Raw genomic sequence first — 24649 nt, 5'->3', positions numbered from 1 at the left:
AATATGACTGTACAATCAAGGCCCAGGGACCAATGACTCGTATTATATTATTTTCTGAATTACAATCTTAAAACAAGAATAGTACCCTACTCTATTCTTAGAAGCCTTGTTTTAAGCAGGTTCCCCACTCTGTTTACAACAGAATATAGTATACCTCAGTTCCACATCAAAAAAGATGTGCTGTAGGAAAAGTTACATTTTAATTAAAAAAGTACATGTATAAATCAAAACCTATGTTAAATATTTAATACTCTTCAACCAACATTATGTCTTGTATGTAATAATTTACAATGATGATTTGTCATACAGGTTTTCAGCAGCAAATGAAGTTGTGTAAATGTGCTAGTAAAATACCCATTCTCACCATGATGTAGTGGTGGGCACATCAGTTCATGTGGCCAGCTAAGTCCTTATGGTAGAGGATGAAGTAAGAGAGACTTGTTGTCCAGGTGTCACAGTGCTTCTGCTTGGCACACACAGGATGTGCAGCTCAGTCAACAACTCCTGAGGTTTGTGTAAAGTAAACAAACTGAACTGGATGCATCGTACCCATTTACAGAGGAAGAGGAGGAGGAGGTGAGGTCCTAGTTGTGATAGCATGAAACATTTACAGTCTTGATACCCATGAGTTTAAAAGAAGGATTTGTTGAGGTTGTGTAGGTCATCATTCTGAAATTGAAAGAGAAAGAAAATCAGCGTCATGAGCACTTTAAAACTTTTCTGCAATTATTTCCCTGCCCCTCCTATGTTTTTCTTCTCTTTAAAAGAGTTATCATTCAAACTGAAAGTGTTAGCACCTTGAAAAATTATGGCATACACAGTTGAACTGTACTCAAGCATGTGAATCCCCAAAGCATTTAAAACAGATGTTGGCAATAAAATTCAAAGCAGTCAGAAACACATTTAAAACTTGCAAGAGATTCACCTAAGCAGAAACAATTTAAGTGTCCATACTGATTAACTCTGACAAGCTCCTGTAACAAGGAAAGCTCCAAACACCAGCCTGCTGTTGGCATTTTTACCAGCCACAAGAAAGATTCACTGCATGTCAGGCCCTACAAGAGGCCTTCCTGACCACCTGCAAACACCAGGCTGGCCTGGGAGGGATGACCAAGGAATAGAGCATTCAGGGTGCAACACTACCACTCCCTATTTGATATACAAGTCCAAAAAAAAAATTGTACATAGAAAATCCTGGTAAAGTCCATAAATTTATCAACATTCTGCTTCCTTCTGAGAGAGGGCTGGGTGAATACCAAGGTCCTGCCCTGATAATGCACAGCACAGGTTTAGAGGGGAATTAATGCCAGAAACTGCCTCTGACCCTGTTCCCCTGTTCTCCTCATCTGCTGCAGCCCCTGACCCAGTGCACAGTGCACCAGTCTGGACTCTGTTCTCCCAGGCAGGCTGTTAGCCCCAGCCCTGCTGAGGAGCAAGGCAGTGCCCAGCAGGATGCACTTGGGGCTGGATGGCCTCGTGTCCTGCTGGCAGCTGCTCCAGCCCCTGTGGGGGGCACGGTCCCTGCTGGGGGACACAGAGCTGAGGTCACATGCTGGGGCACCAGGGCTGCCTCCCACTGCTCCTGAGGCCCTGTGGCACAGGCCTGGTGTCCCCCACTGCCCAGCACCCCTGGGCCTCCCACACCACAGTCCCAGTTCCTCCCTGCACACCACTGACATGCAGCCAGACCCACTGGGGACCGAACCACGCAGCACTGAAATGAATACAACTTGTCTTTTAACTGGGGTTAGAGGACTACCAGCATTTACATTTCAATAGTTTTGCTAAAATCTGCTGAAGCAAGACTCATATTTTACATAAAAGTGTATCTATTTCTTTGTTCAATATAAACTGCACTCCTGAAAAGACAGGTAAACAGTGCATTTTCCTCAGTACAAATAAAGGCTTCCCATAGACACGTTGAACTCAAAAAACTGAAAAGACCTCCTGTCCTATATTCTTTAATTGCACAAGAAACAAAATTTACTTTGTGTGGTGTGGTCCTTCAAGTGAAAGGAAAGCCTATCCCTGCAAATGATGTGTGGTATGCTGTGAAAACTCCCTGGAGAATTATCTCACAGATCTCTTATTTACTTTTGACTTTCCTCTGCACTCACATTTCGATCTACTGGAATGTTCCTACCCAAATATCTATACACAGCTTCACATAGCTGTCAGCTTTCAACTACATTTGACCTAAAATTAGCCAGTAATGCCATATTTTATTAATAAAGACAAGCAACAAAAGCGAAATGGCTTGTTTAAACGGAGGGGCAAAGTGTGTGTGATGTGTGTGCTGCATATCCAAGGTGGGTGTTCCACATCTAGCTCCCATCCAGCAGGGCCAGAGGAACTGCTGGGTGCCCCCAGCAAGGACCAAAGGTTCAACCTGCCCTGTACAAACAGGGCAAGTGAAAGGACAGCAAGAAACACCTTTTCTACATGGCCAGACTTGATTCTGCTAAGAGATTTTAAGAGCATAAATAATACATTATTTGCAGCATCAGGGCCAAGTTCTACGCCTCTTCACCAGTATTCATCTAAACCAGGTCATCTATACTCAGATACATCATGTATTGAACAAAACAGCCTGTCCCATCCAATTCCTCACCAATTCCATCAATACAGCCAAGAAGTCATCTCAACCACTACTGGAGGGCATTAATCCTGGATTCCAAAGTCAAAAGAGCAGAGGAAGAAAGAGGGTAACAAGTCTATTGGAAAAACAAAACACTTCCCAGAGGAATTCACTAAGAAAAGAAAACTGAAGAAACCCACAGTTATAAACACTTGTACATTATAGTCCTGCACATGTGTAAAAAGAGTGAAAAATCACAGAAGCCTGAAATATCCAAGAGTTGGAGACAGGATGAGGAGCCAGAATCATGTAGGACATGACCTGGTACAGGCTGAATTTCATACAAACCTCAGCTGCAGGCATGACAGAACACAGGGGCATGGAGCAGTTTCAAGCTTGTACTTACACCTCCAGATCTTCAGCAGCATAACGTGAAAATCTGTCTGTCGCCCTCTCCTAAAGATGTATTGGTAGTTTTTGTTTTCGTTTAATTTTGGGAAGGAAGAAAAACCAACCAACTAGGATCTTTGCTAAGGACCATCTGAAACTATTGATTGCAATTACTGGCTTTCATATGCAACTCCTCTGACCAATCTCTTTCAACAAACCACAAATTGAGTAACTGAGAATGACAACCCCCACTACTGCTGCAGTCCAGTGGTGCTTGCTCTGTCTGAATGTACAAAGATGTGCAGGAAACAGACACTCTGAGAGCAAAGCTGCTCCTCTGAGGTCACTGGAAATACTCATCCTATAAACCTTGGATTCATTACTTGTGCCTTATGCACAGCCAAACGCACTATCCCCACTTTTAGCATACAAATGTTCTTTGCTTGACTTCAAAAGAGTATTTCCTGAATTTTTGACAAAGCAATCTGAATCTCCTCTCCCCTCAGTGAGCTATTGCAGTGTGCTTTAAGGTGAAAGAACCTTATTTGGAAATGAAGTAATGGACTGGATACCTCCAGCCATCAGCATTTCCTTAACAACACACAAAACAGTGCAGAAGACAAGTGTTTTAATAGAGAGTGTGAGGACAGCAGCGAGCTGAGGTAAGGATCATTAAAACTACTGACATCACTGCTGGCAACCAGAGAAAAGGGAAAACCTGTATTTAATCTATTTCCTATTCACCACAAGTTTCAGCTGGAGTCCCCAATAATGCAGTTTGTGGTTGACTTTATGGAAAAAGTTAGTGATGCAAGAAAAATGTACTGAAACAAACAAGCATCTTTAAAGGCTCCTACAAGGTACCTCTGACAAGTAGTCTCTGCTCAACATCTGTTACAACACACATGCAGATAACACCGAGGCACGTTCCAGCTGGCAAAGCTTCCTTCCCAAATCTCTTAGTCCAGGATGGATACAGCACAGCTAGCTGCAGTTCCTATTACAGCTGAAATCCCATTCTTAAATCCAGTAACTAAAAATAAGGTGATATTTCATTTTATTTCCATTATTGGGAAGCTGGAGAAGAGTACCTAAATTTTGCACTAAGAGTGTCTAGACAGTTTAATATATCTTTTCTGAAGTTAAACAGAATTTTCATACATAACATAGATGTGTTGCTAAACTACACTTAAAGTGTAATCCTTACTCCTTCCTTACACTCCATTTTCTTTGAAAGTAACCAAGGAGGAAAAAAACAAAGCAAACAAAAGTGAAAACTCAAGCAATGTTCCAGCAAAAGGCTTTCCAGTAGCCAGTTTAAACTTCCATTTGCTATTAAGAGCCAATAATGTGCCTTGTCCCTAAAACACCAATAGAAATGCCCTTCCAAAGAGTCATTTAATTTCGAAACAGTCCAATAACATGAAGTTGCTGTTGAAGTTCCACCATCATGTCAGCAAATAAATGCAACTACTTTGTCACTGATTAACACAGCAGGACAAAACACAGCTCCCAGACATCAGACCTGCTCAGCAACTGTGACCCCTTCCCAGGGTCTGCTGGCATCTGTTTAGGGAACAGCTCCACAGGTGACAGAGCCAGGTCAATCAAAAGATAGTTCTTGACTGAAGAAAATGTAGATTTTTTTTCTCAAACTACCAAATGAGGATATTTTGCAGCTCTGCCATTAACCTTGTTAATCCAAACACATTTTCCAGAACTGTACCCATCACATCAACACCTCATTTGAAGCCATGAGCAAGGACTAGCTGAAGACTCCCTGTCACAGTTACGAGTTATAAACAAAAGGTTTTAGAAGTGCATTTGTTGTTTACTTTTGGATCATACAGATCACCTTATTCTGTGTGTGGCGGCTTCCCACATAATGAACAAATCTAGCTCATAAAAAATAAAAAGCTCATGGACAAAAGCTCGGAACAAAAGGAGAGCCATTGAGAACATCCTCGGGAGGACTCACGCAGGATTCCACCAGCCCAGCTCTCCGTGCAGCCTGCCGCACCATAGCCTGGACAGCTGTAACGGGGTGTCCTTAGAGATCCCATACAAAGTAAACACCGTAAGAAGTCTTGAAGAACTCATTTACAGCTCGTCTTGGTGACATCTCCACGAGCCATCACTAATTACAAGCACACGGTGCGCACCTACCCCGCACAAACCGAACGCAGCCCCATTGCCGCGCTCCCCACACGACGAGCACAAGCAGTGCCTGTTTACATTTTCCCCGGCATTACTAACGTGCACACAGGCACGGGACGCATCTCCTTCGGATAAATTAAAAACATACACCAAAATTTCAGCTAGCTCAAGTAACTCCATTTCAAAGAGATGCAAATAAGCTGCAGCGCTTCCCCACTCCCAGCGACGCAGAAAGAGCCAAGGAATGCAGGCAGGAACAATGGCTGCTCCAGTGCGTTAATTGCAGCCCGGGTCTAACAAAAGCAATTCCAAACAGAACCAAACAAAGTCATTACAACATTGCTATTTAACTTGTCAGGCTGTAATCTACATTTAATAGATAAGCTTTTCTTCCTTGTACCCCAAAATGCCTATTTCAGCTTTCCTGTGAATGTCTTAAATGGGGAATTACTGAAGATTGGGGTTCACCAAGCCCTTTCCTATAAAGCAGAATAACTGAATTTGGTGTTTCCACCCGGTTTTGTCTTTTATAGAGGTCATTCACTGCTGGAGGAAGAAACCTAAAGACCACTTACAGATGATAAAGTCTTTCTGCTATTGGTTCAGACAAAGTTCATGTACAGCCCTGGAAAAAAACCAAAGCCATCCTCAGTACAGCAGAAAATTTTCTTCTATTCCCCAGAAAGAGAAGGTGGGAAAAAACAACAACTATGAGACTTTAAAAATAATTTGATGAGCCAGAACCAGGTTTTTACATTTCTGAACCCATTTCCTGGGATGTAAGTACAGTGGGAAAGCACAAACTAAACCACACACATTCTTTGGATGAGCTTCTGCCCAGCAAAGAATTTGTATGTTTGATTTCAGCTTTACAGCATGTCAACCTGATTTAAACTCATTCAAGAGAAAACTCAACCCATCACTGAGGTCAGCAAGAAAGGCTGCAGCCACAGACACAAAGCCAAGGCTGCCTGCCCCGAGCACCTGCCACGGGAGAGAGGGAAGCTGCTGCAGGTCAGATTTGCCTGGTTCCACCAAAAAAGAGGATATCAGCCAGCTCTCTGCACTGGCACAAAACATACTAGAAAAAGGAAATCACAAGGTTTCTATGTAGAAAAAATACTGAAGGGATATCCTGTTCTATTACACAAAATCAGTAGTAGTTAGGGGTTTGAACAAGACTAATGACCCAAATACTCAATTTCTGATTAAATATTTCATTTTTTCAATTTTGGAGAAAGAAGATACCAAATTTTGGGGTTTTTGGAAGACTAAAAGAAACAAAATATAATTCAGTTTAGGAAGAAAGAGCTTAAATTCAATAGCATGTTTTGTAAAGAAATTCTACAACTTTTCTTATGGCAGCACAGCTAAGCAAGCCATAAAACAAAACAAGTGTCCACCAGTTGCAAGTAACAAGAATCCAAGATGCAGCCTGTAGGTTTGTGGTTGGTTGGTTTCTATGAAATGAAAAATATGGGCAGAGTCTTTCTCATTAAAAGGTGTAGTGCTATAAATGGGATTCTCATGTTTGTGCCTTCCAACTTTGTAAGGACTTAAGGTCTGGATCCTTCCCTTCCTTTACTAATAGTCTGAGTAATCAGCTAAAGGTTGAGTCTGGCTTACAACAGAGAGAAAATCCCTTTGTTTCAGGACTGAAAATAATGATGTTACTATGAAGCCAGGGATCTCATGAGATCAATACTCCAAGTTCATCCCAAATCTTCTCATAATACTATCTAATACACTTGGCAGCGCTGTTTGTGTTTGATATCCTTCAGATAAAGCCACTGCTGGCCCAAGGTCTTCTCTCCTCCCCAGACTGCAATAATGAAAGCAAAATCAAACCCTAAATGTGCACCACCTCATTAATAGCTTTAGTCCTCACAGGGCAACACTGCTTGTATCTTTAAGATTCAAATAGATTTGCAAATTCAACAACTGGGATCATTCATTATTTTGGAATTTGTACAGTTCAGCTCAGGAGTCTGCAGAGTCTAACCGTGAAGAATTTGTGGCATTCACACTTCTCATGATGACCCAATAATCCACACCCAGCTCAAGAAAGCACTGGTGAAGTACACTTTGTATGGCTGTATCCTTCAAGAGAAAACACTGCTCAGTTTCTACCTTTATCAAACACATAATCAAATATCAACAATATTAATAAGGGGAATCCAGAAATAACATCATTATGCAACTTGTTCTTCAAAGGAGCTTTCTTAGGAGTTTTATTTTTCAAATTAAATTACTTTAATGGCAGGTTCAAACTCAACAAACTCACCAATGCTGGGAATCATTACAACTGCTCTGACTATAGGGAAGCAGATGACCTGGGTGCCTTTAGATGCACTCACACCCCCTAAGCTTGTCAGCAATTTAAATATACACAATTCATTTTGATCAAAATTGAGTGCACTGAAGCTGTGCTCATATTATATCAAGTAAATTACATCAGCAGTGGAGCTTAGCAACACATAACACACAGTGTAGCTACCACATAATCAGAATATATTTCAGCTGCTGAATATCCTTATCTTTCTGTGAATATGTATTTCACATGCCATTCTGGCACTCTGGGCTGGTTCCCCATTCCAGAAGCCAAACCTTACCACTTTCTCTTGTGCTTTTCTGACCCAACTTTAAAATGCTCATTTTCTGACAGATTTACTTTTCTCTGACAACATCTTAAAACCCTAAATAAATAGTCTGAAGTGCCTTGAAACTGCTTCTGTGATACATGGTAAACTGTGAGAGTTACAGCTTAAAGCAAGGAAGGAGTCACACCATTCAACTTTTCTGGAGCCATTTTCCTCCCAATGGACAAATAAAGGGAAATCACAGAACAAACAGAAGAAAAATGGCATTTAGGAAGGGATACAGAAGCCCCGTGGGGGGATAACCTGGCCAGCTGACCTTCACTTTGAAATTTTGCCAGCGCAAATTAAGCAGCTAGTCTGCAGCACGTCTGGGCAGCAACGTGGGAAGGAAGTTCTGCAGTGATTTTGGATGAAACACTTCCTCAATTCAAAACAACAGCACATTAAGTATCAAAAAAGGTTAATAAGGACGTACTGGAAAACACATTGGGAGAAGCATGCCAAGAAAACAAAGCAGGGAAGGGATAAGAACAAATGAAATATCATAAAGTTGACAAAATTGTACCAAGAAGTTTGGAAAGCCAAGCTAGAAGGAAAGAATCCATTATTTTGATCCCGTCTGCTACTCTGTAATATAAAAGCTACCAAACTGCAGAAACAACTGGAAACAAATTAGAGATTATGCTTCAATAAAGGGAAAGAAGACGACCTTTGGTATAAAACAAAAAGCAACAGCCAAGCTCGTTACATCTTGAAGCTGGACTAGAAAACAACAGTTTAACCACAGATTTAGTTTTTCACTGAGGTACCACCAACAGTCTGACATAAAATTAATTGCATTAACTGCTTTGACACATTGTTTTCTGCTTTGTAGATCAAGATAAGAAATCCTAGAAAACAACTGACATACAACATCATTTGTTTCTGTATGAATGCATTTTCATGTACATCCACACCTTCACAATTTATTTCTAGTAATTTGCACTCATTTGACCTGACCTTTTTACCTTCCCTGTCTGCCATAAACTGCAAAACTTCTCTAAGACTCACACAGCATCTTCCTCTTCCCAGCACTTCAAACCTGGTGTTCAGACTCCTTTGACACTTAAGCTGATAAGTGAAATTCAAAGCATCAGCCATACTCAAAAGCTGACAACAGTGAAGTGCTGTGGTTGGGGTATACAACCTACAACCAATTGGACAAGCACACAGCCACATGCAGAAAGACCTGAAATCTAATTCTGCCCTTGGCTTGATTTGCTCTGTAGTTTTACTCAAGTTACTTTGTCTTAGTCTCAAGGAAAAGATAAAACCCCATCTATTTTCTACATGAGATTTTATAGTGAGGAGGAGGAAGTTGTGAAGCCTCAAACATGCATAGTCACTATAATATCTAGGGCACAGTTTTTCTGCCCTAATCCTCCTGTGTCTCAGTGCCTTGCCCATGAGCTGAGAACTGCTACCTGCCAGCAGAGCTCAGACTGTGCCAGGGGCACACAGCAGGGTGGTAATGTCTTGACAGTGCCCACATGAAGACAGACGCAGGGCAGCATCTGGACAAGGTGCTATAAATAAAACATTGGGCAGCCACACACTGCTGAGAATAAAAAGAACTGAAAAAATGCCTCATTCCTGGATCACTCCTACAAACTGAAGAATACATTCTATGTGGGAAATGTACGTTTTGTGCTCCATGGTCTGAAACTACAACAACCCATATGCATGAGGGTGGGAGGCAAAATTATCAATGCTTACAAAAATAAATAGCATTTGAGTGTGACTACATAACAGCCAAGCATTATTCCACATTAAAACAGATTTATAATATTAAGTAAACTCTACATGCAATAGAATTTTAGCTGGAGGAAAAAAAAAAAAGACAACAAAATTCCAACATCAGAAAATAAGCCTTCACTGGTAAAACAAGAGCTCTACCCTTCTCCTCCTACTGAATTAGCAATCAAAGTACCCCAGACTGCTATGGGATTAACCTCAATAACAACGCTGAGCACTTTAATAAGCTCTGAGATAGTCCATACTAAACTCTTCATTGCACCATTTAAACACTGAAAAACTTGTTTGTATATAGATTAGGTTTTCAAAACAACTGTCATCTAATTTATTTCCAGAAACCATAGGAACAAGAAAATAGTAAATATAGGGCACAAAGGAAATACAATCTCATTCAAAACAATGAAGCTATCTCAAGTTTGAAGAGCAGAGAAGGCAGCACCCGGGAAGGGGAGAGCCCTGTTTGGATACAGCTGTGAATTACATCCAAATGATAAAAACCAATTAGACAAATCAAGTATTTTACTGCTGTTTCTTTAGAGTTTCATTCAGCAAAATCTTAAAAGCCTGAATGACTGCCAATATTATATTCTAAAGTTACTAACAGCCTAAATGGACTAACCTTCACTTGTTCAGTTGCCATGATTTCAAATGGGAAACTAATTAACAGTCACATTAGCTATTTAATTGCCACACCAGTCTAGCATTGTGAAACTGTATAATTACACAAGCAAAAGTCAAACTAGGTGAAAGTTTTTCTCATCTCAGAATTTTCAGTCAGATATTTTAAACTTTTAAAAAAACCATGCCACATGAAATTCTTTCCATATAATCAAAGTTGTTCACAAGAGTATCACTAAGAATCTCACTAGATGATAATAGACACTGTATTATTGTCACACATAAATCTTCCATGAGTTGTCAAATCCAGCATTAAGGATAACCCTTTAGAAGCTATAAGTCAATTGAAAATTAAAAGCATATAGCAGCACAGATTAAAGGCTTAGCATGCACACTAAAGGATCTGAACACAATATCACATATTATTAAGATGTCTTGGTTAATCAGTGACTGAAAGCATCCTCTAGACATTAACCTTGACAAAATATATAAAATTCCAGCTTTATATCATGCTGTATCACTGCACTTTATAATCTCATAAAAAAAAGCAGCTCTCTGTTCTCATACACAAACTTGTACCGCTGGCCACCCAGTCCTCTCAGCCAAGAGAAGAATCTGTACCTAACTTGGCCTGCTGATAGTCTCAGTGATTACAAAAGTACCTGATGATACATTTGAAACTCTCCCCAAAATGAAGAGGAGAGCAGGGTGGTCAGCACCCATGCTCAAGCCCTGCATCCATTCCCTCATCAGCACAGCACAGTCAGATACTCCAGAGAAGCTGCAGAGGGGAAGGGGCCAGTTAATAAATGAGAAAAATCTATAGGAAACACAGCTTCATTAGCTCCACTGCTCACACATCAGCTGTTTGTATAAGCAGTTTTGCTTGGAGCAGTGTTTTGTCAGTATTATTACTGTTATGTTATGCAAAGAACGTATTAAATTCTTAAATATTACATGAGATTTAATGGATTGTGTATCACATGTGGGAGGTCAAACAAGGAGGGTAATGTTCCATTCAGCCTTATAGACGTAACTTAAAAAACAGAAGCTTGCATTATACTTCAAGGAGCAAGTGCAGATCAAAGATATGCTTGAGACGGAAGAAGGCAGCCTGAAACATAGAGAGAAATGATAAAATAAAATTTTAAATATAATTTAAAAATAATCAGTGGTTGTGACAAGCAGCAGTGCAGTTTTCAAGAAGTTTCACAACTCTGTCCCTTTTAAAACAAATTCTGCTTTCAAAAGCTATCTATAAATTCTTCCTGAGCTTCCCCTTTATCCAACAGAATATTGCATTGTGTTTTAAAGTTTTGTATTCATCTGGAAACTCCCTGTACCTCCAGTACTCTGAATGGCCAAGCTATAGTAAAGAGGACATATGAAGAATGGCAGACTATCCCAATTTCTACTTTCAACCTGTATCTTCAGGCCAGAGCCAAAAATATTCTCATTTAAGCTCCAGTTCTCTTATATGAAGGTTTTAATTAAGATAAAGCTAGTATTTTTGTTATAAAACTTCAATTTTCATGGTCTTTTGGGGTAAAAAAAGTACATGGCACAGCAACTAAAGAGATCTCAGTCAATGTTATTTTGTACATCTGTTTTTTTTGCAACAGATTTTTCATATTATTAAAGCTTTTCTGAAGACGTTTCAGCATTTTAAATCACTTAAGGATCAAAAGAAAACTCTGCAAATATGTTATCACACAAAAATATATATTTTGCAGTTTAGAATTTATCAGAAGGTATACTGCCTATCACATTGTTCTGTAATATGCATTTTCTACTTATTACATGTACAAAATCTAAGAGCGTAACACCACTGCCTGTAAGTGTGTGTATATACAAAAAGGACCTAAAATAGGCTATAGTAGCATGAAAAAAGTAGTTCAATTGCATTATTGGACAAAAAAGCTCTCCAAAACCAGGACACTTCCCTGCCTCAAAAACAAACACCCTCCCCACCAAACCTCCATATGGTCAGACAAAATTTATGATTCCCAGTTCAAGGTCTGAGGACTGGAAATAAGAGTTATCATAGAAGGAGAAGGGGAAAACTACCTACAGTTATTTTCTACAGATAAATACATCCCATATTGGTAATTACTGTTTTTCTACTGTATGTTCTCCAGTCTCAATAATTAAATATTCATCTCTCTCTATTTACCAACTATGCATAAGGTTTAATGCAACGTTTAATTTGAATTAAGAATCATGACAACAAGAAGTCAGAAGTTGCTGTAGCATCTCTAGGCATCTTATTCTACGAAGACAATATGATGAAATACAAACACAGGAGCTTTTTCTTTCAGTCAAAGTCCTGGTATGTCAGCAAGAAAAAACTGCCTCTCAAACTTTCATTTTTGTCTGTGATTCTCTCCCAGCTTGCAGTCCTGGTTGCTAACAGAAAAGTGCCATCAAGGTCTGTGAAAGCTCACACAGTGGGAGCCACAGCTTTTTCAAATAATACCTGAAGGTGTAGCAGGTTCTACTGTAAATGCAACTTGGCATTTCTCAGTTACTCAGAGTATTGACATAACACAGTGTGGCTTTCAGGCAAATAGACCTCCTGAAATGGAGCAACTGCTTCCTTCTAAACTTCAAGGTCACTTCAAAATCTGCAGAACACCAGCACTGTCTGAAGCTGTGCTTGGAAGGATGAAAAAGGAATGGTGTTCTCAGCTCACTGAAGATGGTTAAATTCTTCCAGCTAAAGCTTTCCAGTGAATGTCAACTGGAGGGAGACTAGTAACAAGCATGGGAAATTCCTGCCTTAAGCACTCAAAGTTGTCAAAAATAGGAGCAAATTAGATGTTCTGCTATTTTACCATGCAAAATATAGACAATACAGACATTCATATGACTTTTTAAGTGAAAAATCTTCTTGTAATATACATTTTCAAAAGAATAAGAAACATGCCTAAAATACTCTGAACTTCCTTATAGGGCAAATGAAACAATGATTTTAAATTTAACTCAGACCATCAGATTCCTGCATAATTGTAATCAGAGAGTTTAATTTAAAAGACCCACGAACCTCCCATCTTTTTCTACTTTTTTATTTGTCAGGTTTCTTCTTCTGGGCTTAGGCATGTATCTGCTCATGCTTCCATACTCTTTATTTTCTCTTCTGTGCTCAGATGACTCCTTTACTGCTGCTTGAAGTGTACTGTAAGCTTAGGCATTCAAGAGAGGACTAAATAACCAAATTTTTCTACATTGTTCTTTCAGTCAGAGCAATCTTACATCAACAAACAGTAATAATACATTCAGATGTGTAAGATTTCAAAGCTGTGGATTCTAAATGTTGAACTGGCCACTACAGTTACGTGATGCATTTGAGATTCAGAAAATAATAACCGAATTCATTCAACAAAGCCATGCTTCATTGAAAATTAATGGAAATGTAAGAAAGAAAAACAGAGCTTTGGAAATATCTCACAGCTGCAATTTAGATGTAGGGATTAAACCAGGGAAGTACACAGACGTCTACTGACATTTTGCTTTAAAACACTTAAAGAAGAAGACTTTCTCTTCCACTTAAGGGTTTACAAATCAGATTCAGTTACAGGAAAACAATGCTATAATCTTCATTTACAACAAATCCTAAATTTAGTAAGCAGAAGTCATTAGTAGTACCAAACAGATTTGAGCATAAAGAGAGGCAGTATTTGAGCTATGGGAAAGGCAGTGCAGAAAGCAGAGGCTTTTCATTCCCACCCTTGGATACCAGCTGCTTCTCTGGACTTCCAGGACTGTCTCAGTGCAAGCATTACCATAAGCCACGACTGCTTTTTTCTTTTATTTAGGAAACCAATATGCAACTATAAACTATGTTTATAAAATTATAAACTATATTCTGTAATATGTAAACAAGTGCCCATTACTTAGAAGCCACAGATGAGCATAATATTAGATTGTAATAGAAAACAGATGCATTTTCCTTTTCCAGTTGTTTACATTGCCAAAGCATCCAGTCTTTAAGATATTCTCCATACAAATCAAAACATGTTGTGCCTTAATGAAGGACAAAACAACAGTAGCTTTAAAACACTGCATTCCCTGTAATATTTTGCAAACTGAAGCCCAAGCAGACAGGGTATTCCAAAGGGTGCAGCAACTACAGAGCTTCTGCTGCCAGGTAGCTGGGACAAAAAAGGGACTTCACTGCAGACCACCCCTTCCACCAGCCTTGATATTGCAATCATTTAGATGTGTTTTCATGTGAACTATCCCACTTTTTGCCTCCATTTGCCACAAACTGGTTTTATCTCCCCCTCCCTTCACACACACAGGTACACACAGACCGCTACACACAAATATATGCATACATGCACACAGCACATTCAGGCACCCTTAGTTTGTTGATATAGGCAAGCATAAAGCAAAATTTATTTCAGCATTTCCTTCAAATGTCTACAGTATCTGCTGTGGTCCAGCTCCAGGTAAAAATTATGTGCAGATTTATCAATTGTTAGAAAATTATGAGCTCAAAACATGACCCAGAAGCTTGCAAAGGTCACGTCACTCTTTGTCCTGAAGCTGCCTGCAGGTTCAGCTTTTGAGAGGTAAAACAGGGACACTGGAGTCACTCAACACTTCAGGGACAGCCTTTGGGTGAGCAACGGTGTTTCAGTGCTTTGAGCTGGAAGTATTTTAAAGCACTACCTTTTGCCTTCACCTGCAACAAAGCAGTTCAAGTACCTCTGTAACCTGCGTTACAGCCATAGCCAAAAGAAGTCAGGCTAGGCAAGGGACTAAGAGGGGAAAACAGCTTACAGAGAGGCTCAGGTGTCTTGTGAGAATATACCTTGACTTTTATTTTCAGTGATTTGAACATTTATCAGAAAAAAGCTTACAAGAGGCGCTGATATACACAATAGAGAAATCGAACTACATTAACAAGCAGTATTTAGCCTTCCTATCGTTTTAAACCACTCTCTGCACTTGGTGGTGGTTGTTTCTGTGAAGAGCAAATAAAGTATTAGCACCCATATATGCCCACATAAAATAAAACAGAAATTAATCTTGGGTCTACACACCTAAATATCACCTAAAGCTTTAAGCCCCTCCATCTTACAGGCTGTAAAAACAACATGAAAACAGCAGTCATTTATAAATCAGTATACCACTGGTTCACCAAGAAGGAACTTTTTAATTGCTTTGACTTAGAAAATAATTTATCTGTTCTTCAGATTAAGTTACAGCAGAGAGGCCTCCCCCAGCCCCTCCTCACCTGTGGATTGGCGCCCTTTTCAGCTCAGGAAACTTAACTGTATGTCTTGCCCCACAACGTGCAGCTCCTGCTGCAGCTGATACTTCATTTTGAAACCTATCAGCTGGATGGCAGGAAGGCAAAAGCATAAGAATAGATTGTTTAATTTTGAATTATATTATCATTTATGGAAAGTACTATCATTTTGAAAAGCCATTACTAAGCACTCTCTATTCACAGCGCAGAGCATCTCTAACAGGCCCTGTGTCCCACAGTTTTTTTCTGTCATTTCATACATACCTTTCTTTTGGCAAAAGCAGATCCTCAGGTTCAAGCCCCAGGCTACAATACCAAGTTGAAGGGGGTGGGTGTGCCTGGCACAGATTCCAGCAGCTGGGAAACAGCCAAACAGGCACTCCAACCCCTGCACAGCAGCTGCAGCACAGCCAATTCCCAAACCCGGCTGCACCTCCTGCATGGTTTGCTACGCACTAACAAGTATTTCTACGCTCCAACTGAACAAGGGAGTGCAGCTAAGCCAGACAGCTCTTCCAAAGGAAGAATTACATCAATGCTAGAAACCCATAGCACTGGGGTTTCTAATACAGTGTGTCATGATGAAATGTGGGAGCGTTCTTTTAAAAGTGAAAAGATGGTGTTCATTCTGTTTTATGTACAGTGAGATACTCATAGTACCCACATGTAATAAGAACAAGTAAGAGTATGATACATGTCTCTAATTGATCATTATGCTGCAATTTTTCTGGTTACCACAAATATGCAAACATCTGCATGAAGTGTAATAACAGCTCTGAGTTCCACTAAGAAGAAAAAATGTTCACATCACTGTGAAACAAAGCACCAAGTAAAATCCACACCAGGTAAGTACCTGATGCCCAAGTATCTTAACTCTCCTGAGGAGCCTTTCTTCCCAGAATCCTTCTGTATCCATTAACTGTTCCATGATATACCTGCATGTGCCAAAATCCTTGCATAAGTGTGCTTATAACCTGAATGCAACACTTCAGAGAGAATGCTATAATTACTTCAGATTTCAAAGCATATCGAGCAGCCTGCTGGCTCTTCTGCATGCCCCGGCACATCAGTTGGGAACCATCACTCTAGATGGATTTATTTTTGTAATTTTGGAACAACTACAACTAACCTTAAAAGAATGCAACTGAACTGCAAATTAATAAAAAACATTTGTTTGGGGGTGAAAATAGACAGAAAATTCTGACTTGCATTATACTTTGATTCCGCACCATTCATAAAATGTTTTGAACTAATTCAACTTCACTTTTCTTTCTTTATCACCCAAGGGTTCTAGCAAGGCACTAAGAACAACTATCAGTGTAAAACATCACAGCCATACAGATATATTTTCATTTTACTCAAAAAGTCCAAGGCAAGCAACTATGTCATTACACTGCTTCCTTCTATAATGAGAAGGTACAAGATATGGAGAATAGATGGCCCCAAGGCAGGCTGTGGCCACAGCACAGGGATGGGTGTGCTTTTCAGCACAGCTGTGTGGGTCTCTCTCCCAGGACAGCCACCACCTCCAGGTTTCACTGCTGCCTGGCTGTGTGAAACTAAAGTTAGAGCCAAGCTGAGCACCATCGAGGGTGGGCTGGGGTGTCAAGACAAGTCTGTGGCCAAGTGAGAAGATGCAGAAGCAGCAGCTTCATACCATTCTTACAGAAATAAGGAAATAAAGGAAGTAAATTGAAGAGTTATGCCAACAAATCTTACTCTGCAAAGCAGATTCTGAGATGACAAAAAGACAGACACATGTTTTTAAGTAACATGAAATGCAGGCATGCTTTCTGAGCAGTCAGCTACCCTTCTATAAGCAGCCTCAAAGCCAATTATAGCAGACAATTTGAGCTAAATATAAAAACCCACAAATCTCACAGTTTGAGATAACATCCAAGAAGGTGTTAAAGTTAACTTTGAAACTATGCAACAAGACTTCAGCCTTCTCATAAGGAACATGGCAACCACGTCCGTCAGAGCATCCTGTGATTTGTGGGAACAGAGAGGCTGAAGAGATTATGTGGATACTTTGCATATTTGTCCACGAGTAACAGATGGAATTTTTCTGCTCACAGAGCTTCACAGATGAGAACTTGACTGTGCAAAATATCAATGGCCATACTTTAGTTTGTAGCTACAGTAATCTCCACATGTGATCAGGCTACAGTCACTCCCAACTGCAGCAGCTGGATTAGTGAGGCTCTCATGGGAACACCACGATATTTGACATTCTGCAACAGGGAGAAAACAGGGATCCAGCCTGTACAAGGACCTGTAGCCTTGAGAACTTCATATTTTTATTAAAATAATTCCTCCATTCTCACCTCCAATGCACAGGTAGGCTGCCATCCCTGCACTAGCCAGAGGTCAGGACCTGGCTTATTTGATAGCTTATCCTATGTCTTCTCCCTTCTTCGTGAGGCTGCTCCTCCATTTGATACAACCAAACTGCATCTTTTCTGTTCACAGTAACACAGTGCAGCTGTCCCCTCTTTCCAGCTGATTTGGACCTGAGTGTTTTCCAGTGCCTCTCCTCCATCTCTAGCTGTCCAGGAAGCTTTCCCCACATGCTGTGATATGGTCAGTTACCTCATCATCAGAGAAGAGAATTTCAGACAGCCTTTGTCAACCTCTCAAAGCTAAATAGCCAAGGAGAGCTTCAAATACAGCTGCCAGTAGAAATATATATATATTAGGAAGTTGGATTGAATTTCAGCTTCTGCTCTACAAGTATAGTTGTGGAAATAAACAACTTCCATAGAAACAGAGAAACTGAACAAAGTTGTGACAGTTTTCTAGGCTGTGCTGCAGCTTTCTTCCTTCAGTAGCCATCAGGCTGTGACATTATCCCTACTCATCCATCTGCAGAACAGCCCTATGTATGCTTTAAGAAGCAAGGCCACTTGAATGGACACTAGAGCATCAAATTTGCCACTGCTGGTGTGCAGCTCACAGCTTTACTCAGCCACAGAGGGAACGTCAGCATCTCACAGCTCCTCTTATGCTGCATTTGTTAAATGCTCTCTCAGCAGACTCAGGCACACTTATCAAAAGAGATGTAGACATTCATCCCTGAGCTCTTCTACATAAAACAGTGCATCAGGTGGCCCCTGCACACTTCCCGTGCTAGAGGGGGCTCCATGTGTCCCTCAGAGTTTGGCCAGCTGTCCCTGCACAGACCAAGCTGCAGCAATTTAATATTTCAAGGAGTGGAGGACTACCAATGCATCAGCAAAGCAATCTAGGGAGCTTTTTACACTATGACTTTTGCACGAAGCAACCAAACAGGATTGAGGCAGACATCCTTATCTACCACTTGCTTCACTCTTTACAGCTGATGATTTATAGGAAGCAAATATAAGTCCTCCTCCTCCCCTACCTAAGCACTAAGCACTAAGACGGTTAGGCAGTGGGAAGATCAATTTCTACAGTGTCCTAGGGTGATTTTATGATGTTTGTATCCCAAATCATCTGTTCTGTTCATGCTGGATATTAAGTTTTGCACCTTTAAGACTGGTTCCAAGAGCAAAGGTGGGGAGAAGAAGTGCACAGTTTGTTATCAGAACGTGCACTTGCTCCCCTGTATCCTTCTCACAGACTCTGCTGCCTGTAGCATGGATAGACAGCAGGAGAAAGATCTCCTTTGCTTTCAGGTAGTTTTTTTAGCTAGCTGAGGCAGAGAAGGTGCCCAGACTGTGGCTTTTATTTTTCTTGGAGTTGATTGGCTTTGCTCCAGAGTGAAAACACAGAAAAACATCAGGAGCTCACACCTGTGGCCCATCAGGGCCTGGGCCGTGGCATTTCCAGCACAGGAGAGACTGATGAGAGACTGATAAGAGATTGAGCAAGCCAAGCTACACCCCAATGAAAAGGGCTTTCTGAACTTGCCATCCCTTCAGAACAGCAAGAGGTTCCATTGTTTAATATGATTCATTTTTCCATGCTTGTGAGTACTTTGACTGACATACAGTCACTCAGGCAGGTACAACCTCCAAAGGGACAAAAAGCAAAGGAGGTTTTCTCCATTTGTTTTTCCCTGTTGCACAATGTGACTGGAACCAAACCAACCAAAATCCCAATGCTTCTAAGCTCAGGTCTGCAGTGTCAGTGCTCATCATGTAAATAACCACTCTTTCCATATTCTTCTCGTGCTTTTTTCCCACCCACCAAGAATGCCTTTTATATCGCCTCACCAAACTCATTTAATGCAAATTAGAAGATTATTTTGATAACTAACTACAATGTTAACATTTAATATTTTCAGTGTATTGAGTAGAAACACTAGGCACTGTAAAAACTGAACAAAAAAAGTACAGAGCTGCTTCAAATAGTAAATATTTAAGACTGTTCACGCAATAGCAAATATTGACACTTTTGATATATTTCATAACAGTGAGAAAGTATTCTCTTGGTCAAAGAAGAAAAGGGGGGAGATTTTTGGTTGGTTGGTTCTGAGGAAGCTTTACTTTATACACTTCTATTCAGTATTTATAAAAAATTATAAATAAGTCCCCTTCTTTCCATAAACAGAGGCTCCTTCTCTGTATTCTACAAAGTGTATTGCTGAGATTTACAGTCTCTTTAAAAGGAGGACTTCTAGAGTTTAGGATTAACTTACACTTTGAGCTATCAAATTTTACTGCAATTGTGGAAAGACAAAGCAGGGAGAAAGAATAAAGGAGGAAGAAAGCAGGACAAGCTCTCAAAGGGCTCATACTCAGTCTTCTTCCAAGACAACTGTGCCCCAGCAAGGAAAAGCCAGATGTATATATCCACATGAATAATAACTCCTGCTAGATGAGCCTTCATAGTGAGGGATTCTACAGCAGCTTGACGTTAGGCTATGATAAAGGTCAACATTGTCCAGATTTAGACATAACCTAGCCCTTTCCATTAATTAAGTTTTCCTCCAGGATAAAAATAATTGTAGAACATTACATTAAAAATGGGGCATTTATTTCCCTGCTGTAAGACACTGATGGTAAAAGTAAAACAAAATGTCACCACCTTTGAAAGGAATGCCCTCACTATTTTTCAGCTTTGCAGTCTCTCCTGTCTTAACATTATGCAAAAACCTCCAAATTCCCTTTATCAACCTCTTTTATGTTAAGTCTACCCCAATTAAATCTAAAAATATGGATAGTAAGCCTAGGCTCACTGTCTTTCCAGTTACCAATGGTTACCACCCTACAAGGCACTGCTATACTGAAGTTAACTTTGTTAAGGAGGATTAAAAAAATTACTTTAAAATATTGTAATACTCTATCCTACTCTCTAGCAAAAGAATTACTCACATCCTTCAGATTCAATAACTTCTAGCTGTGGGTTTTACTCTTGCTCCTGAGCACTGGTAACTGTCAGACGAGGCAGGGGCTGAATAACTCCAAATTCTCAGAGCTCATTGGGACATAACCAAATACCAGGGAGTGTGTCCCACTGATGAAGTAATAAAAAGTATGTTTGGAGTCTTGTTGCATAAACAACAGTGTAGCTGCTCACCACTACAACTGAAAGCTACATCTAAATAAAATCTTATCACTAGTATCTGAGCACTATCCCAAACCTCTCCTTGGAATCTGAGAGGAAAATGATGACTGTGACCCAGATGAATCACATTCCCAGATGGACTTCCCAGTACTTTTTCCTGGCTAGAAAGAAGGAAACTTTTTCTAGCTTATTAAGAAGTAACAGCCATATCAGCTTGCAGCACTGATGAATTTAACAATTAGATCCAAGAGTCTCCCTTGGAGGTGCAGCTTACTGAACATACAAAAAAAAAAAGAAAAGAGAGGCTTCATGCCTTCCATCTAACCCTGCCATGAAAAAAGAACATAATTCTAAGTGAATGACAAAAAGATCCCACTAAGCCTGAGAGCTCAGGAATGTAAGAAACACCCAGCTGGGTCAGACTGATGGTTCATCTAGTCCAGAATTCATCTCCAACAAGGCAGAAAAGGTGCTATTTAGAGAGAACCAATAGCCCATGTCCTGTGGTCCACTCCCCTCTGACCATGAACTCTCCTAACCCTGTTTTGAACCTGCCTACTCAGCCTGTTTTCAAAACATCCTCTGGCTGCAAGTTGCATAAATTCAGTACCTGCTATGTAAACAAACACCTTCTTCTTTCATCTGTCTTAAACTGATTCCCAACCAGTTTCACCAAGCGTCCTGGTGCTGCAGGGTTTCTGTCAACAAGAGCTGGGAGTTCACCCTTCCACCAGCTCATGATTTTGTAAACCTTGAACCTGCTGCCCCTCTCACTGGCCCATCTTCCAAATCAAACCTTTCAAATGATGCAACTCCACACAAGGCAGCAATACCACCCTCTGGGCTGAGGGCTGCCCTCCTCTGTACCTTCCCTAAGCTAAAGGCACTATCTCCACCTTCTTTAGATATGAGCACAAAAACCAAACCCTGTGCTCAGAATGTGGTGAGCACACCAGTGTTTTAAATACCAACAAAAGGTATTTTCTTGTCCTCAGTACCTTTTCCTGATGATGCAAGAAGCACACATAGCCCAGGTTTTTCTCAATTTTTTGGCTGCTGCTACTCCAAGTTGCTGACAATAGTCCTGGAAAACTGTCAATGACAACCACAAAGCCTCTTTTCCAAGTTGCAACCGTCAGTTCTGAGTTCAGCATTGCATGGTTTAGAATAATTTTTTCCTAACTGGAAAAAAAATCTGTTTAAAAACCTATGTTTACCTGTGCTGACATTAGTCTACCACATTCTTGCCCACTGAAGTTATGTGATGGTCTTCTGGAATTCCTCTGCACTTAGACAGCATCTAGCTACCCAAAAGTAACAGTACCGCTATTTTTCATCAAAACTGGAATTATTTTGGGGCTGGTGCAAGGTAACAAATCAAGCTGGTGGTTTGAGTGATGTCTAGGAGCCACAGGGAAGGCAAGTGAGATCAATCAAGACCACCAGAGCTAGTTTAATCATTGTGGGAAAATTACCAGATACAGGAGATTTATTAAACAGGACAGAAATTGGGTGCAAAACAACAAAAGTGAAAAAAACCCCAAACCCACACATCACACCTCCACAGCTGATGACAGCAAACAAAACCTGCAATGGATTGTCCATGGAATTGTAGACTATCCATGGATGGAGCTACTTGAACACTACTGTGGAGGAAAATAGATCTTGTAACACCAACTCTGGTGATACTCTAGCATGACAGACAGACATCAGGCTTCCTAATGTCATTTTCTATCTGTCAGCTATCAGTCCTCACTTTTACCTTACAATGAAAAATGACTGTCAAGAAGAGTCTTCAAAACTACTTTTTAAAGAGGTAATGTAAAATCCAAGTAACGCTGGAGGAAAAAAAATCGAATTAAAAAACATACTGAAGACTGAAGCAAAATTCTTCTGCTAAAGCATTCTGGTTTTGGGCAAACTGAATCACCACAGCACCAACAGAAATTTTACAAAACCTTACCCAAATTAGAAGACTAGAACAGCTTATCGCACTAGAAAATTCACCAGCAACTGTAAACAAATGCCTTAAGAACTTTTCTGATTAATGTAAGATCTTAAGAAAACAATCATTTTGGCTCTCTGCTGCATCCTGATCACTGTTAAACCACAATAGAAATCATCATTTATCATGTGCAGAATTGCCAAGGGCTATCCCCCTAAAATGTACTACAGAAACTTCATGTGGTAAAAGCATCAGATCTGAAGGTTAAAAAAACTTGATAATTTCCATTTTTGGATATGATTGCAGTTTGCTCTGTGAAAGAAAAGGAAAAAAAGAAACACACAATACCTTTATTTAAACTCAACAGTTAATTTGAATTAACTATCAAAGCTTCATTCCCCTTTTTGTCAGTCAAAGGAATCAGCGAATTCTGTTCTCTTGAGCATCAAATAATTTCAGACAAAAAAATCCCCAATTTTAAGTATTAGTTTTAGCAGGTTCTGTTGTCTAGACAGTAACTTTAAAACAGAAAGCTAATTTTTTTAGCCACTAGATCTGGGACTCTGTTGCAGTTTATGGACACAGACTGCTTCTTAAAATATAAATGTCACATTCATTTGGTGTTTTTCATCTGCAAAGATGCTTATACATTGCAAGTAACAATTAGCATATCATACTTATTGAAAAAATGCCATAACTCACTGCCCCCCAAAAAAGAACCCCACGAACTCCCAGATTCCAGAGTGCAAATTAATTCAATTATTTGAGATCTACTTGCACTGTCCTCCCCATTAATGTGTGTCTAGTCAGACTAGTTGCAAATCTCAGACCAAACATCAGAATGGAAGGTTTATTTACCCTCAGCTGACTAATAGTGTTTATGTGTTTTCACTTTCATAGGTGCTCTATTCCCTTTGACCAATTATTATTGAGGTGCCCTAATCTAATCATCTAATAAGATATTCAGTTGAAGAAGATGAAGCACATGATGATGACAGGTTAGTGCATCTTACAATGATTATCTGTTATCTTGCATCCTCTTTGGTCATGCTTGACTACAAGGTAATGAACACACTACAGAGGAGCAAACTTAAAAAGAGTTTCATTCAAGAATTTTTAGCAAGCCCAAGCTCCACCATTCTGTCAATTCTTTAGGAGTATCTCTTAGGTAATTGATAATGGTTTTACTGGTAGATCAATTCCTTTCTGAAATTCTATGCTAATTCTACCCTCTGAACTTCTTCCCCAAGGCAAAGACATGCAGCAAACTTCCACTGGAAAGCTACCCTGTCTCTTCTGCATGGCAGAGCACAGCTGTGGTATAAAAGGGTGTGCTCTCTTTGATGTCTCATTATTAGCACTTGTATCTGGTAAATAGAGCTCTCCCTCCTGCACAGCTCGAGTGATCACTGTGTGTTTCAATGCCTCTTGCTTGTCTGTACCGGTTGTCTGGCTGGTGCTCTCTCTCATGTGCCCCAAAGGAGGAACCTCCCAAGCTATCTGGTTTCATCATCCCTGAAATCACAGAAGATTTAAATTTAGATTACTGTGGTCATAAAATTAAAGAATTAGAAGCTGTTTCTCTCCTCTCCAAAGTGCTCCAGTTCCAAGCTGTTTCACGGGGAGTCACCCTGTTGGTCTCATCTCTGCTGCACTGCAGCTCACTCCAGGTACACAGAGCCTTCCTCACAAGCTGCCCAACAACTGTGGGCAGGAAAAAAGACAAGTCACCTGTCATTTGTTTTGTAACAAAGTACCACTTGATGCCAAAAAAGGATCCAATTCTTATTAAATAATACAAGATATGCCTTTTAAGATTG

The 24649-nt window shown here is 40.1% G+C and overlaps 1 protein-coding gene across 1 annotated transcript in view; it reads right to left on the bottom strand.

Moving 5' to 3' along the window:
- Positions 1–536: 536 nt before the first annotated feature.
- The window catches only part of IRS1 (insulin receptor substrate 1), a 46780-nt gene continuing 22667 nt past the window's right edge, over positions 537–24649 (bottom strand). Inside the window, 1 exon segment of the mRNA XM_030954054.1 lies at positions 537–669. The gene's annotated coding sequence lies outside the window, so the exon portion shown is untranslated.

The sequence above is a fragment of the Camarhynchus parvulus genome, chromosome 9 (genome assembly GCF_901933205.1).
Source record: "Camarhynchus parvulus chromosome 9, STF_HiC, whole genome shotgun sequence".
Taxonomy (NCBI): domain Eukaryota; kingdom Metazoa; phylum Chordata; class Aves; order Passeriformes; family Thraupidae; genus Camarhynchus; species Camarhynchus parvulus.
This window is presented reverse-complemented; position numbering and strand designations above follow the sequence as displayed.